We start from the raw sequence: 12,569 nt of genomic DNA, 5'->3' as shown, positions 1-12,569 counted from the left end.
AAAATACGAAATTAATATTATTTGTAAATAAAATCCTGACTAAGTCCGAAATGGCGCCCAACGTAAATCTGCAACGAGAAAATAAATCCCAAAAAATATTGGTTTAGCAAAATATTTACAATGGCAAAATATTATCTTACAGAACAACATTTTTTGCACTGAGATCTAATGGAGCTCCGTTCGATTTAGTAAAGATATCATGACATACTTGGAAATGGCGCCCAACGTAAATTCTGGTAGAAATAAAATAACATAACACGCATATATCCTTAATTGAAAGATAGCTCCCCATTTGACAAGCTTTTCATCATCTCCTCCTCATCATCTCTTCCCCATAATCTTCACATATTATTGTGTTCTCCCCTTTTTTTATTGCAATTGCTCTCCAATTTGTCAAACCCCTCGTATCACAATATGTTTTGTTTTATAGCCTTTTTTGGGACTTGGATTTGTTTATCTGTTTCCCTATTTTATCTTCCCCATTTAGATTGCAACCCAAAAAGCAGTGCTTTTGGCAGACGACCCTCTCAGATTTTAATATTTTATAAGACAAAGTGCATTCGGCTTCCTTTAATTTGTGTCAGCTTTTAATTGGGCTAGGAGATTTGATTTCAAATGCCATTTCCTTTGGAGACATTTTCGTCAATTTTCCTTCATACAGATATGTTTCCCCTCATTAAGTTTGGCTTTAATAAGTGGCTTCCTTCCTCCTGTATTTAAGAGACTTGGTAGGCTTGAATGGAGAACAGAATATTTGGGTTAATTGGCTAATAATTGATTTAATAGTGTTTTATAGTAGTAAGGGAAGAAAAAAGGGAATTGGAAATAAGGGCCACAAATAGGACCTGAGCAGAATACAAGAGGGTCTTTTCATAGAATAGCCGAGGGCCTTCTTACAAAAAGCAGAAGGTCTTTTCATAGAGCAGAAGGTCTTTCTATAGAAGAACAGAAGGTCTTCTCATTAAAACTCATAGAAGAGCTGGATGTCTTCTTCATTGAAGAGCTGAAGGTCTTCTCATAGAAGAAAAGAAGGTCTTCTTATAGAAGAACAGAAGGTCATTTTATAGGAGACCAGAAGGTCTTCTTATAGGGGACCAGAAGCTCTTCTTATAGGGGACCAGAAGCTCTTCTTGTAGGAGACCAGAAGGTCTTCTTATAGGATACTAGATGGTCTTCTTATAGAAGGCCAGAAGGTCTTCTCATAGAAGAGCTGGAGGTCTTTTTCTCATAGAAGAGCTGGAGGTCTTTTTCTCATAGAAGAGCTGGAGGCATTCTTCTCATAGAAGAGCTGGAGGCATTCTTCTCATAGAAGGCCAGAAGGTCTTCTCATAGAAGAGCGAAAGGTCTTCTCATAGAAGAGCGAAAGATCTTCTCATAGAAGAGCGAAAGGTCTTCTTCTCATAGAAGAGCGAAAGGTCTTCTCATAGAAGAGCTGGAGGTCTTTTTCTCATAGAAGAGCTGGAGGTCTTCTTCTCATAGAAGAGCTGGAGGTCTTCTTCTCATAGAAGAGCTGGAGGTCTTCTTCTCATAGAAGAGCTGGACGTCTTCTTCTCATAGAAGAGCTGGACGTCTTCTTCTCATAGAAGAGCTGGACGTCTTCTTCTCATAGAAGAGCTGGACGTCTTTTTCTCATAGAAGAGCTGGACGTCTTCTTCTCATAGAAGAGCTGGACGTCTTCTTCTCATAGAAGAGCTGGACGTCTTCTTCTTATAGAAGAGCTGGACGTCTTCTTCTCATAGAAGAGCTGGACGTCTTCTTCTCATAGAAGAGCTGGACGTCTTCTTCTCATAGAAGAGCTGGACGTCTTCTTCTCATAGAAGAGCTGGACGTCTTCTTCTCATAGAAGTGCTGAAGGTCTTCTTCTCATAGAAGTGCTGGAGGTCTTCTTCTCATAGAAGAGCTGGAGGTCATCTCATGGGAGAGCTGGAGGTCATCTCATGGGAGAGCTGGAGGTCTTCTCATAGAAGAGCTGGAGGTCTTCTCATAGAAGAGCTGGAGGTCTTCTCATAGAAGAGCTGGAGGTCTTCTCATAGAAGAGCTGGAGGTCTTCTCATAGAAGAGCTGGAGGTCTTCTCATAGAAGAGCTGGAGGTCTTCTCATAGAAGAGCTGGATGTCTTCTCCTGGAAGAGCTGGAGGTCTTCTCATAGAAGAGCTGGATGTCTTCTCCTGGAAGAGCTGGAGGACTTCTCATAGAAGAGCCGGATGTCTTCTCATAGAAGACCTGGACGTCTTCTCTTAGAAGATCTGGACGTCTTCTCTTAGAAGACCTGGACGTCTTCTCTTAGAAGACCTGGACGTCTTCTCTTAGAAGACCTGGACGTCTTCTCTTAGAAGACCTGGACGTCTTCTCTTAGAAGACCTGGACGTCTTCTCTAAGAAGACCTGGACGCCTTCTCTTAGAAGACCTGGATATTTAAATACATTTGTCAAGTCCCTTATATCAATTTGTATTCCATTGAATTATAACAATACCTCTCCTCATTTAACTCCCAGCATGACATCGCTTTAATCAAAGTAACAAACGGCAACAACAAGACAAGCTGCCGCCGCCGAACGATGATGGATAACCAGATAAATAAATGAGCATTTGTCTGTTTGTGACAATCAAACATGTGACGCGGTTGGTTGTGATGTTGCGATGTATGTTTGTCTGTCTCTGTGTGTGTAATAAGGTCTCGCGTGGCGGTCACATCGCACGCATGTGATATTTATCCAGCTCCGAATACATTAGCAATAAATAAGGGTACAAAACCGATATTGTTTTTAAGTGACAACCAGCCGCTCCCTCTCCTCCCTCCCCACCATCACCAACAACCGCTGTTGTTTGGTTTTCATTAAACACTTGTTAAAACAATATTATGCGGTGGTGTTGTTGCGAACAATTTTTTGAAAGAAAAAAAAATACCTTAGTAATGAAGCGGGGTTTTGTTTTAATTTTCAATACAAATGAACAATTAAACGAGTGGCGGAATTTGAAAATAAAACAAAATCGATGTATTCTGTTATTTTCAATAAAAAGTAGATCAGAATTTATTTATTATTCCTTTGAAAAAAAAAAAAAAAAAAAAAACATACAGGATGAGATGATAAACCTGCAACCAACTTCAGACTGCTGTCATTTCTAAGCCACTTGTCCGACAGCTGTTAAAATTATTCTAGTGGCAGCTCATTATATTGTTTACAAGCGCATAAAAGCTTTTTTGTGAGAATTTTCCAGAAAAAAAGTTATTCGTGATGGAATTCTGCGTGAACCATCAGTAGGCTCGCTCTTATATACCTTATGAGCTGGGGCATCCTCATCCATTCGCACAACATGACCTAGCCACCGTAGTCGCTGCAGCTCGATACATCTGACTATGTCGATGTCCGAGTATAGATGGTATAGCTCGTGGTTTATTCGACGTCGATATTCACCGTCTATGCAGATCGGCACGTAGATTTTTCGGAGAATTTTTCTTTCAAACACTCCAAGCGCTGCCTCATCTGCTTGCGCAAGTACCCATGCTTTAGATCCATACAACAGCACGGGTAGTATCAGTGTCTTGTAGAGTGTGAGTTTGGTCTGACGAGATGTGGCCTTGTTTCTAAACTGCTTACATAGACCATAGTAGCATCTATTGGCTAGTGTTGGCCCTTATCCGAATCTCAAAACTGATGTCATTTGTTTTGTTTTTGGTACTGAGGTAGATAAAGTCACTGACTACCATCAGCTTGGTCTTCTCGCCATTTACTGCCAGACTCACTTTGGCAGACTCCTTCTCAATTTGTTCAAAGGTGGCTGTTACCGCTCTCAATGTTCGACCCATTTTGTCAATGTCATCGGCGTAGGCGAGCAACATGTATTGTTTGGTGTACAGAGTGCCATTTCTGTTCACCTGTGCATCTCGTATGACCTTTTCCAGTAGGATGTCAAATAGGTCACACGAGAGGCTGTCGCCTTGTCTGAACCCTCGTTCGTTATTGAAGGGCTCCGAGAGGTCCTTTCCGACTCTAACTACTGACCTTGTGCAGGTTAAAGTTATCCTGCATAGCCTTATTAATTTTGCAGGAATGCCGAACGCAGACATGGCTTTAATCACCTCTGAGCGGATAGGGCTGTCAAATGCGGCTTTATAGTCGACGAAGAGGTGGAATGTGTCGATATGTTTTTCTTGGGTCTTTTCCAGGATTTGGCGCAGAGTGAAAATCTGGTCTATGGTGGATTTGCCAGGTCTGAAGCTGCATTGGTATGGTCCAATAAAGTCATTGACCATTGGCTTCAGTCGTTCACACAAAGGAGACTGATTCCTCTATAGTTGCCGCATATCGTCTTGTCTCCTTTTTTGTGAACGGGACACAGGATGCTGAGGTTCCAATCGTTGGGCATATATTCCACTAGCTAAATTGTTCTAATCAGCTGATGCATGCTCCTAATCAGCTTTTGACCACCGGTCTTGAATAGTTCGGAGAACAACATTCGGACAACGTGTGACGGTTTCATTGGCCGTTTGAAGGCCATAATTCGTGCCAAAGGTGACCAATTCGAAGAAATCTAAACTTATTCTAAAATTTGATGCTATTTCCGACATTATTTTGCTTTCATTCAATAAAATGTACAAGTTATGGCTTTTGACTTTTTTGCAGTTTTTTATTTCTCAGTTATTCTTTATTTCTTTAAAAAAAACATAAGTATGTCTTTCCGACTCGGATCTAAGAATGGGAAACTGATCGTGTCAACTAGCTATAGTTGTTTGGACTCTCCGAAGCCTAAATTCCATGTTTAAATCTGAAGTCCCCCTCTCAGAAATCATATATGCACATTTAAGTTTAACACCAGGTTTTGACCCAGTTGAAATTTATATTCCACATTCCTCATAATTGAGCTGTGGGAAATCAATATTCAGTTTTTTTTTATCAGTTCCAAACAACCATTCACAAATTCTTGCTTAAATTAAGAATACGAATTCAATTGATCTCAAATAGCAATAACAACAACAAAAACTGTCGTCATAAAATCAAGAATACATTTTCAATTAGTCAATTTCGAAATAATCGTAGAAAATTCAAGTACAATGACATTGAATTACAATTACCCCCAGAGTCAAATGGCGGACCCAAAATCGAATCGAAAAAAATACGTTGACAATAAAATATCCATGTAAATGCAACGCTAAGTCAGAGCCACTGCCAGTTATGGTTGTAGGCCATTGTGGAACAACGTTGCGAGACTGTCTGTCACATTGAGACTCATACACAACTGACAAACAGTTATGATGGTCGTCAACAACAGCCCGTAAACAATACTTCCATAACATCGTCGAAAATTGAAAATTGATTTTGTATTTGAAATGCATTGTTTATTTTCTCAGTTTCAGTTTTTTTGTATCGTGTTTTCTCTCTCTCTTCTCTCCAAACAATGACAGCAATTGTGTTTTTCGTACCTTGAAATTTTAAACCATTTTTGCTTGTAGTGCTGTCAAACAATGGCAGTAAATAAATATTGATCGAATATCGAATAGAAATTTTAGAGCTTTGACAAAGGTTATATTGTTTAAGTTAATGGATTTTCTACACGCTACAATCTGCAGGTATTGAAGATCACCAATAGATGTTCTATGGTAACCCTATGACCAAATTCATTTTGTAAGATTTCTTTTGAATAGAGCCCTGCCCAGATGTTACCCTTAGGTTTTTTCCCGGGAGCATTTACCCAATATTTTCGCACTCCGTAGTGTTGTTAGGTATTCAAAACAATTTCACACAAAAGTTGTACCAATTTTACAGCTAAATAATGTCATCCAAAATGCTAGACTTTTCTCCTGTCCTTAGCTGTCTTCTCATGTAGGATTCCGTGTCGATGGGTTTTCAAGTGTGACCTGTAGAACGACTGCAAAATCAAGAAAAATGTAATTTTTTGGTCCATCTTGTACATTTTCAAAAACAAGACGCTTTAATCCTTACCCTAACTCTACTCCATGCCAATATATATATATATATATATATATATATATATATATATATATATATATATATATATATATATATATATATATATATATATATATATATATATATATATATATATATATATATATATATATATATATATATATATATATATATATATATATATATATATATATATATACCCTATCAAATCCGTTTGAGGACATTTGGAGTCGATCAAGCGATGTTCGTTCGTCCGTCCCTCCGTCTGTCTGTCTGGCAGGTGCGGACTATAAACCTCGAAGGGAGTACCCGATTTAATGCAAACTTGCTACATTGTAATATTATTATCAAACTTAGATCGAGTTTGGAGACTGGCAATATCGGCCCACTCCTTCTGATACCTTCTCCACAAGAAGTCGAAATTAAAAAAAAAAAAAATAATAATAATAAATAATTTACTGCACAGAAAGATAAAGTATAATCCGATTTTATATATATATATATATATATATATATATATATATATATATATATATATATATATATATATATATATATATATATACCCTATCAAATCCGTTTGAGGACATTTGGAGTCGATCAAGCGATGTTCGTTCGTCCGTCCCTCCGTCTGTCTGTCTGGCAGGTGCGGACTATAAACCTCGAAGGGAGTACCCGATTTAATGCAAACTTGCTACATTGTAATATTATTATCAAACTTAGATCGAGTTTGGAGACTGGCAATATCGGCCCACTCCTTCTGATACCTTCTCCACAAGAAGTCGAAATTAAAAAAAAAAAAATAATAATAATAAATAATTTACTGCACAGAAAGATAAAGTATAATCCGATTTTTCTCTAACTAGGCAAATCCAAATATTTGCATCACAGCTACTTCAGGTGCAAAAATTGACAATATCTGTCCACCATCAAGGGATCAATATTTTGAATAATTATAACTCTTAGAAAATGTGATGTAAGTGTCCGATTGTGTTCAAATTACACACATTACAATATTTTTATTGACCCAAGGTCTGGTGTGAAAATGAAATATATCGGTCCACTTTTTCTGGTCCATCCCCCACAATCTATTAACAAAAAATCTGCTGTGAAGATGGAATATATCGGTCCACTCCTTCGGGTACCTCTCCCACAAAGGGTCCAAATTTTGAACATTCATGAAGCTCATAAAACGCGAAATTAACATCCGATTCCATTCAAACTTGGTACATCTCAATATTTCTGTCAACACAATATGTGTTATAAAGATGGTCGAGATCGGACCATGTCTTCCAGCACCTCCCCCATAAAGAGTCAAAGTTTTGAATAACCAAAACGATCATAAAATCCGAAATAAGCATCTGGTTCTCTTCATATTTCATACATCTAATTATTTCTACTAACACAAGATCTGATGTAATAATGGGATATATCGGTCCACTCCTTTTGGTACCTCCCCCACAAAGAGTCGAAATTTCGAATATCCATGAAGCTTAAAAAAGTGAAATTAACATCCGATTCCATTCAGACTTGGTACATCTCAATATTTCCGTCAACACAAGATCTGTTATTAAGATGGTAGAGATCGAACTATTTCCTATGGTAGCTCCCCCACAAAGGGTCAAAGTTTTAAATAACCAAAACGATCATAAAATCGGAAATAAGCATCCGGTTCTCTTCATATTTCATACATCTAATTATTTCTACTAACACAAGATCTGATGTAATAATGGGATATATCGGTCCACTCCTTTTGGTACCTCTCCCACAAAGAGTCGAAATTTTGAGTATCCATGAAGCTCAAAAAACGTGAAATTAACATCCGATTCCATTCAAACTAGGTACATCTCAATATTTCCGTCAACAAAAGATCTGTTATAAAGATGGTAGAGGTCGAACCATTTCCTATGGTCCTCAAGAACGCTTGAAAAAAAAAAAAACAATAAAAGCATACAACTCTCTTCAAATTTCACACATCCAAATATTTTTGCTAAAGCAGGATCTGTTGTGAAGATGATATATATCTGCGAACCCCTTTTTGGTACCCAACCCGCAAAGAGTTACAATTTTCAATACTTTTATCTGCCATAACTTGCGAAACAAGTCGGCGATTCTTTAAAACTTGCTTTACCTAAATATTTCCCTTAACATGAAATCTGATATGAATATATAATTTATCGGAATTTATGATTTCGCATAAATTTGGATAACAATGTTCGAGTTTCTTCTAATTTTGCCCATACCAATATTTTTTATCTGTATTTGATGAAGTATAAAAATGGAATACTTCGGTCGACTAAATCTGGTACCTCACGCACATTTTAGCATTTTTTTTAGAATTATGGACAATATTGGTCATTCCTTCGGAACCAACTCCATTGCGGGTCAACAATTTGAATAAGCATAACAGAAGTCAAAATATATTTAAATAATCGAACATTGGTTATTTACTTTTTTTCTTAATTTTAACGAATTCTTTTGAGTTTGCAAGCAAGAGAGTAAGATTGAAAGAGAGAGAGAGAAGTGGAGTTTCTAAGCAAATCAGTCCAGCAATGTAAGTTAAACTCTTGGTGGTGGAATATGAAAGAGTTTTGAGAGAGGGAAAATGAGAGGAAATGTGAAAAAAGGAATTGTGTTTTGGAATCCATGATTCTTCGATTCTATTAAAATGCGATTTAAAATATATTATTAAGGCTAAATATTTTCAATAAAAATTTTTATCTGGAAACTATTTTTATTTTTTTCATGGAGCAGCATGGGACAAATAAAAAAAGGAATTGAATTATAAAAAAAAAAATATTTTAATATTTTGTGTGTACCCTCATTAGATTCTCATTTTATAGAAGACTGCTTGTACACCTTCATCAATATTTTTGCAATTAATTGCAAAGACTTTTTAAGGGCTTGTTTATTTTTTAATAGAACATACCTTGTGCCTCTTCCCCGTTTCGATATCTTTTACTCTTCATTCATTTTCCAATTAAATGTAGGTCTTTTCCCATAAATAGGTCACTCATGCCAAGGGCTGACCTGACCCCTTTCGTTTATTTTTGCTTTTTGTAAAATACATTCTGACACGCTTCGATGATGAAGATGGCGATGACCATCATTTGTGCCAATTAAAATTCCCTTAGAAAACCTTAACCCATGGGGGCTTTCAGAGATTAGAACACTACCTGGCCTAAGGGGATAATTAAAAAGTACAACTCCAACACCCAGATACAAATACGAACATATCTGTATGCCCACAACATAATTTACAAACATAACATGCCATATTTTTGTTTTCAAAGGATATCATTATCCCTGTGTTGTGTTTTGACAACGAAAGGCTTTGTAATTGAAAATAAACATTTCTCGGTGAGTGTGTGTGTGTGTGTGGGGGGAGAGAGCATTGCAAATGGATGATGGTCGTTGGAGAAGGTAGCAAGTAAGGGAGGAACACACCTACACAGAAAACCTTTATGCACGGCAAGGGGAGGGTGGGTGTAGGAGAAGGAAGAAAAGTGGTATGGCCAGCAAAGAAGACATTTGCAAAGCTCTACACTAGGTTTTTGAACTGGATATAAAAGCGATATTCCCTTTTATTTATGTTCGAATTAAGCTAAACTTAGATGGGAGCTCCTAGACCTCTTTCTATAGATTCTGAACTCTGGACTTCTTTAGAGAATATTTTTTTTAAACTGTTAAAATTTCGACTAATTGCTAATTTTTATACCTTCCACCATACTATGGAGGGTATATTAATTTTGTCATTCCGTTTGTAACTCCTCGAAATACTCATGTCAGACCCAATAAAGTATATATATTCTTGATCAGCGTAAAATTCTAAGCCGATTTAGCGGGGTCCGTCCGTCTGTCTGTCCTTCGCTATCTTTCGAACGAATTGAAATAGAAGGCTAAAATTTTGCACACAAGTTTATTTTGCCAGTAGGCAGATTAAGTTAGTAAATGGGTCATGTAAGTCCACGTTTTCATATAGCCCCCATATAACGGTACCTCCCGATATTCGGTATTTTGATGGTTTTAGCGGCATTATTCACCGGAATTGTTTCAAATTTGGTATTTGTAGTTCGTTACGAAGACTACAGCCTATGACAGAAAATTGTTTGTGCAGGTCCACGTCTTCGTATAGCCCCCATATGACGGTACCTCCCGATATTCGCTATTTTGATGATTTTAGCGACTTTATTCACCGGAATTGTTTCAAATTTGCTATTTGTAGTTCGTAACGGATACTACAGCCTAGGACAGAAAATTGTCAGTGCAGGTCCACGTCTTCGTATAGCCCCCATACAACGGTACCTCCCGCTATTCGGTATTTGGATGATTTTAGCGACATTATTCACCGGAATTATTTCAAATTTGGTATTTGTAGTCCTCAACGGATGATACAGCCTAGGACAGCAAATTGTCAATGCAGGTCCACGTCTTCGTATAGCCCCCATACAACGGCACCTTCCGATATTCGGTATTTTGATGATTTAAGCGACTTTATTCACCGGAATTGTTTCAAATTTGGTATTTGTAGTTCGTAACAGATACTACAGCCTAGGACAGAAAATTGTCAGTGCAGGTCCACGTCTTCATATAGCCCCCATATAACGGTACCTCCAAATATTCGGTATTTTGAAGATTTTAGCGTCACTATTCACCGGATTACTTTCAAATTACGCATTTAGAGCTCGTAATGGATACTACAGCCTAAGACAGAAAATTGTCTGTGCAGGTCCAGGTCTTCGTATAGGCCCCATATATCAGTACCTCCCTATATTCGGTATATTGATGATTTTAGTTATAATACTCACCTGAATGGTTTCAAATGGTGTATTTAAAGTCCGTAATGGATACTACAGCCTATCACAGAAAATTGTCAATGCAGGTCCTCGTCTTCGTATAGCCCCCATACAACGGTACCTCCCGATATTCGGTATTTTGATGATTTTAGCGACATTGTTCAACGGATTTGTTTCAAATTTGGTATCTGGAGTTCGCAATGGATACTGCACCCTATGACAGAAAATTTTCTGTGCAGGTCCACGTCTTCGTATAGCCCCCATATGACGGTACCTCCCTATATTAGGTATATTGACGATTTTAGTTACCATACTCACCGGAATTGTTTCAAATGTGGTATTTAAAGTTCGTAATGGATACTAGAGCTTATGACAGAAAATTGTCTATGCTGGTCCACGTCTTCGTATAGCCCCCATATAAGGGTACCTCCCAATATTCGGTATTTTTATGATTTTAGCTTCATTATTCACCGTAGTAGTTTCAAATTACGCATTTAGAGTTCGTAATGGGAACTTCAGTCTGTGACAGAAAATTGTCTACGCAGGTCCAGGTCTGTGTATAGGCCCCATATATCAGTACCTACCTATATTCGGTATTTTGACGAGTTTAGGTACAATACTCATCGAAATTGTTTGAAATGTCGTATTTAAAGTTCGTAATGGATGCAACAGCCTGTGGCAGGTCCAGGTCTTCGTATAGCTTCGATATAACGGAACCTCCCCATATACTCCCCCAATATAACGGCAATATTTAAGATTTCAACAGAGTTTTTAAAGAATTTAATTTTTTGAAAATTTTCAAATTCGTTCCAAATGGTTGGAGGGTATTCAAATTTCGGCCCGGCCGAACTTACTGCTATTTAACTTGTTTTAAATTATCCTAATTTTTTTAATAAAAAGGCTATCTTCCAAAAATGCTCCATTCGAGTCCCATTTCTTTAGATGAGTGGGAAAACATAATATCCCACCGAAAAGGACATACATTCGTAAAAGGGCACACATTCCACACCTCCGTAGGGTATGTCAAGGTGTGGCCAAAAAAAAAAAAAAAAATCTAAAGGAAGTCTGCATTATAAATCGGTCATTTAATGCTTTAGAAAAAAGGGGAAGAGATTTCCCATTTCTATCCTGTCTGTTTGCCTGTGTGGGTGGGTGTGTGTGTGTCGATACACTGACATGAAAAATAAACACCAAAAACATCTTAATTTTCCTTCCAAATTAACATAAATAGTACAATGTCACCAGTTCCACTAACGACCATCATCCCCACTCCCGCCTTAATAGTCCTTGCAAACAAGGGAGTGCACTCGCCACACAAGGTTGCCCATAAGCCGGGGAGTTGTGGAAATTGTGTCATGCACAGGATGACACAAATATTTCAGCCCCCACCCTCTCCCCATCCTTTGATTTGTTTTCTGTGTTCTTTTTTGTTTTCTGTGTCTTATTTGTTCCTGTTGTTTATTTAAAAAAAAGTGCGGGAATTGTTTTAACCTCAACACGTGCCTCAAGCAGGGGACCAATCAAATTACCCACATGCTTGCGCTTAAACGATTTTTTGTGCGCTCTCGCTTTTACAAATTCAATTCATAAATTAACATATTGCGGTTGTTGTTCTTGGTTTTGTTGCTGTTTTTTTGTAAAACTCAAAACATTTGTGTAGTTTATGTTAATTTTTGGGAAAATACTCGGGTGGGCTTTTTGTAAAAAAATGGAGGTTTCCATCACTTCCATGAGTTTTGGAGAAGCAAGAAGAGAAAATATAAAATTTTGTTTATGGCCTTCCCAAAGGACTAAAGATGCCCATAAGAAGGATTTTCCCCATTGAGAAGGCAATTTATAGAGGA

The 12,569-nt window shown here is 37.5% G+C and overlaps 1 protein-coding gene across 2 annotated transcripts in view; it reads left to right on the top strand.

Moving 5' to 3' along the window:
- The window catches only part of LOC105262100 (uncharacterized), a 216,895-nt gene that overhangs the window by 13,682 nt on the left and 190,644 nt on the right, over positions 1–12,569 (top strand). The gene's annotated exons all lie outside the window — the stretch shown is intronic.

The sequence above is a fragment of the Musca domestica genome, unplaced genomic scaffold (assembly GCF_030504385.1).
Source record: "Musca domestica strain aabys unplaced genomic scaffold, Musca_domestica.polishedcontigs.V.1.1 34, whole genome shotgun sequence".
Classification (NCBI taxonomy): Eukaryota; Metazoa; Arthropoda; class Insecta; order Diptera; family Muscidae; genus Musca; species Musca domestica.
Note: the sequence above shows the minus strand (reverse complement) of the source record. Positions and strands in the feature narration are given on the sequence as shown.